This window comes from Prionailurus viverrinus, chromosome D2, assembly GCF_022837055.1.
Source record: "Prionailurus viverrinus isolate Anna chromosome D2, UM_Priviv_1.0, whole genome shotgun sequence".
In the NCBI taxonomy this organism is placed as follows: domain Eukaryota; kingdom Metazoa; phylum Chordata; class Mammalia; order Carnivora; family Felidae; genus Prionailurus; species Prionailurus viverrinus.
Window position 1 is genome coordinate 70,578,246 of NC_062571.1, and position 3,692 is coordinate 70,581,937.

The 3,692-nt window shown below is 44.7% G+C and overlaps 1 pseudogene; it reads left to right on the forward strand.

The window, feature by feature from the left end:
- Positions 1 to 829: 829 nt before the first annotated feature.
- On the forward strand, positions 830 to 1,919 carry LOC125148013 (glyceraldehyde-3-phosphate dehydrogenase-like; annotated as a pseudogene).
- The last annotated feature ends 1,773 nt before the right edge of the window (positions 1,920 to 3,692 follow it).

Here is a 3,692-nt window from a genome sequence, read left to right on the forward strand (position 1 = left end):
TCCCGCATCCGGCTCTGCACTGAGAGTGGAGCCTGCTTGAGATTCTCCCCCTCTCTCTCTCTCTCTCCCTCCCTCCCTCCCTCCCTCCCTCTGCCCCCTCCCCCACTCATGCTCTCCTCTCTATCTCAAATTTTAAAAATTAAAAATACTTTTTTAAATAAAACAATGTGGTGTATATGTCATGTATGTGAAGGGGAAGGAGGATGACTGGCCACATGTTGTAAATGTTGAAGTGGGGTGATGGCTACAGAGGGATTGGTCTCTGCATTTATGTTTTTTTTTTAATTTCCATAATAAATTTAAAAAATAAATCCAAAAATTCGGCCAGCCAACATTTTCAAAATAGCCTCCCTAGTGATCAAAGAAATGCAAATGAAAATGACAAGATACATTTTTCAACCGATCGTATTGGCAAAGGCTAGAAGAATATCAATACTCCCTGCTGGTGAGGATGCGACAAACAGGCGCTCTTCTGCATTCCTGGTTTACTTGGTATGACCTTAGTATCACCGTACTAGAAAGCATCTTGGCAATATGAATAAAAATCTCTAAATATGTGGAGGCCTTGGCCCTAGGAATTCTACCTCCTGTAATTCATCCAAAGGAAATGATCAAACAGGGGTACGAGATATCTGGTCAAAGATGTTTATTACAAGGTAATTATAAAGTCAAAATGCTTTAGTTAACCTAAATACACACCAATAAGGACATGGTTTTAAGAATAAGGAAGCGTCACATTGTGGATACATACAGAGCCATTAAGAACCGTAATGCACTCTGGTCCTCCCCATTCACTAGACAGACACATCTTCTGGTGCAGGGCCAGCAGTGTCCCCAAGACACAATGGTGAAGGTCAGAGTAAACGGATTTGGCCGTATCGGATGCCTGGTCACCGGGGCTGCTTTTAACTCTGGAAAAGTAGATATTGTTGCCATCAGTGACCACTTCATTGACCTCAACTACATGGTCTTCATGTTTTGTTATGATTTCACCCATGGCAAATTCCACGGCACAGTCAAGGCTGAGAATGGGACACACGTCATTAATGGAAAGCCCATCTCCATCTTCCAAGAGTGATATTCCACCAACATCAAATGGGCTGATGCTGGTGCTAAGTGTGCTGTGGAGTCCACTGGGGTCTCCACCACCATGAAGACTGGAGTTCACCTGACAGGTGGGATGAAGAGGGTGATCCTCTCTGCCCCTTCTGCTGATGCCCCCATGTCTGTGATGGGTGTGAACCGTGAGAAGTATGGCAACTCCTTCAAGATTGTCAGCAACGCCTCCTGCCCCACCAACTGCTTGGCCCCTCTGGCCGAGGTCATCTATGACAACTTCAGCATTGTGGGGGGATTCATGACCACAGTCCATGCCATCACCGCCACCCAGAAAATCATGGATGGCCCCTCTGGGGAGCTGCAGCATAATGGCTGCCCAGAATGTCATCCCTGCTTATACTGGCAGCCCAGGCTGTAGGCAAGATCATCCCTGATCTGAATGGGAAGTTCACTGGCATGGCCTTCTTTGTCCCCACCCACAATGTGTCAGTCATCGATCTGACCTGCTGCCTGAAGAAAGCTACCCAACATGATGATATCAAAGAGGTGACAAAGCAGTTGTCAGAGGGTCCCCTCAAGGGCATCCTGGGCTACACTGAGGACCAGATTGTCTGCTGCAACTTTAACAGAGACACCTACTCCTCCACCTGTGATGTTGGGGCTGGCATTGCTTTCAATGACCACTTTGTCAGGCTCATTTCCTGGTGTGACAATGAATTTGGCTACAGCAACATTATGGTCCCCAGAGCCTCCAAGGAGTAAGAGCCCCCTGGACCACCAGCCCCAGTGAGAGCAAGAGGAAGAGAGAGGCCCTCAGTTGCTGGGGAGTCCTTACCCCAACTCATCCCCCAACACGCTGATAATCTCCCAACCTCTACAGTTTCCATCCTAGACCCTCTGAAGAAGGGGAGGGACTTGGGGAGACCTACCTTGTCATGTGCAGTCAATAAAGTATACTGTACCCAGCCCCCCAAAAAGCTATAATGTAGATGTATATTTATTAACATGGAAAGATGTGTCATAGCTATATCAAGGAGGGGGAAAATCAAGCTCCTAAAGCTATGTATAGTAAGATACTTTTTTGTTCTTTAAAAAATAGAAGGAAAAATGGCTAACAATGATTACCTCTTGGTGGTAAAAACATGGATTATTTTTGTTGCTTTTCTTTTGCTTATTTTTTTCACTTTTCTAAATGAATTTTGAGTAGTTTTAGCATTCTAAATAATGAATTCCTGTGTAATCAAAATAGCCTTTGCCTAATGAAATGACATGATATCTAGAATTTGCTCCAATCATCTAAGGTTGGGCTATGGATGAAACAGGTTTGGCTATGAGGTGACAGCCCTTGACGCTGGGTGATGGGGTAACTAGGGGCTCAGTTTACTTTGTTCTCTACTTCTGTATATGTTTGGAATTTTTTCATTCTACCATTTTCCCCAATATATCCTTTTTCAGTCCAAAGTGACATCTTGTCATCTCTGGTCCTGTCCCTCCCACAATACACCTCCAGAGATCACAAAGTCCAGCACCTTGGCCAGAGACATTAATGCCGTCTGATGTTTTGATGGGTAAAATGTCTCACCTCTCCTGTGGTCAGAAAGGCATTGGGTTGGAAATGCTCCTCCTGTGAGATTCCCCCCTGCCCACCTTTCCAACCTACACAAGACAGGCGCCTGGGGCCAGAGGTGCAGACTTCAGTCAAGAGCTAACTGGCCCGCACAAGAAACAAAGTCACAGCCTTAACACCTTTATCAGCCTGATTCCTGTGTCACCCTGTCTATGATTGCCTGCCATTCCTTCCTCCCACGTGGGGCTCTCTCTTTCTCAGAGGGAGGAAGTATGGGTTAGTGGATTTGGCATACCCAGCCTAAAGATTGGCTCTTCTCACTTGGCTACTGCCCTGTGCTTTCTCACCCAGGCATATCGGCTATAAAAGTACCTAGAATGCAAAAATCACCATGAATATTCATGAAGTCATATTACAAATAATACGTCTTTAAAAATGAATAATCTTCTGGCTAGTCTCCCTGGAAATTAAATTCTTCTCCCACACTTGGAGTCACTTGGAGATTGTTAATAGTGTTGGTCAGAAAACGGCAGCCCAAATCGGCTCCACCATCTAATTTTGTGTGACCTGCAGGTCTAGAATGGTTTTTTACATTTTACATCATTGAAAAAAATCAGAAAAATAATAATATTTTGTGACACCTAATGCAAAATTAAGTTCAAATTCCAGTGCCCATAAATACAGTTTAATTGGAGCATAAGTCACAGTCACTTGTTTACACATTGCCCGTGGCTGATTTCACACTACAATGACACAGAGTTGTTTGTGATACAGACCATATGGCCCATGCAGCCTGAAATATTTACTATCTGGCTTTTTAGAGAAAGAGGTTGCCAACCTCTGGCTTGAGGGTCTCCTAACTACTCTTGTGATTCTCTCTTGCCTAATAGAGCCGAACGGCAATGCCATCCTTTGCCAGTAAGTGAGACTGTCCTCCACACGTCAGCCTCAACCATCCAGGTTTGAGGCTCTGGGTTTTAGACAATTCATTCACCCATCCAATGAAGGTGTAGCGAATGTCAACTTTGTGCCACACGCAGATTTAAGTTCTGGATTCATAGCAGTG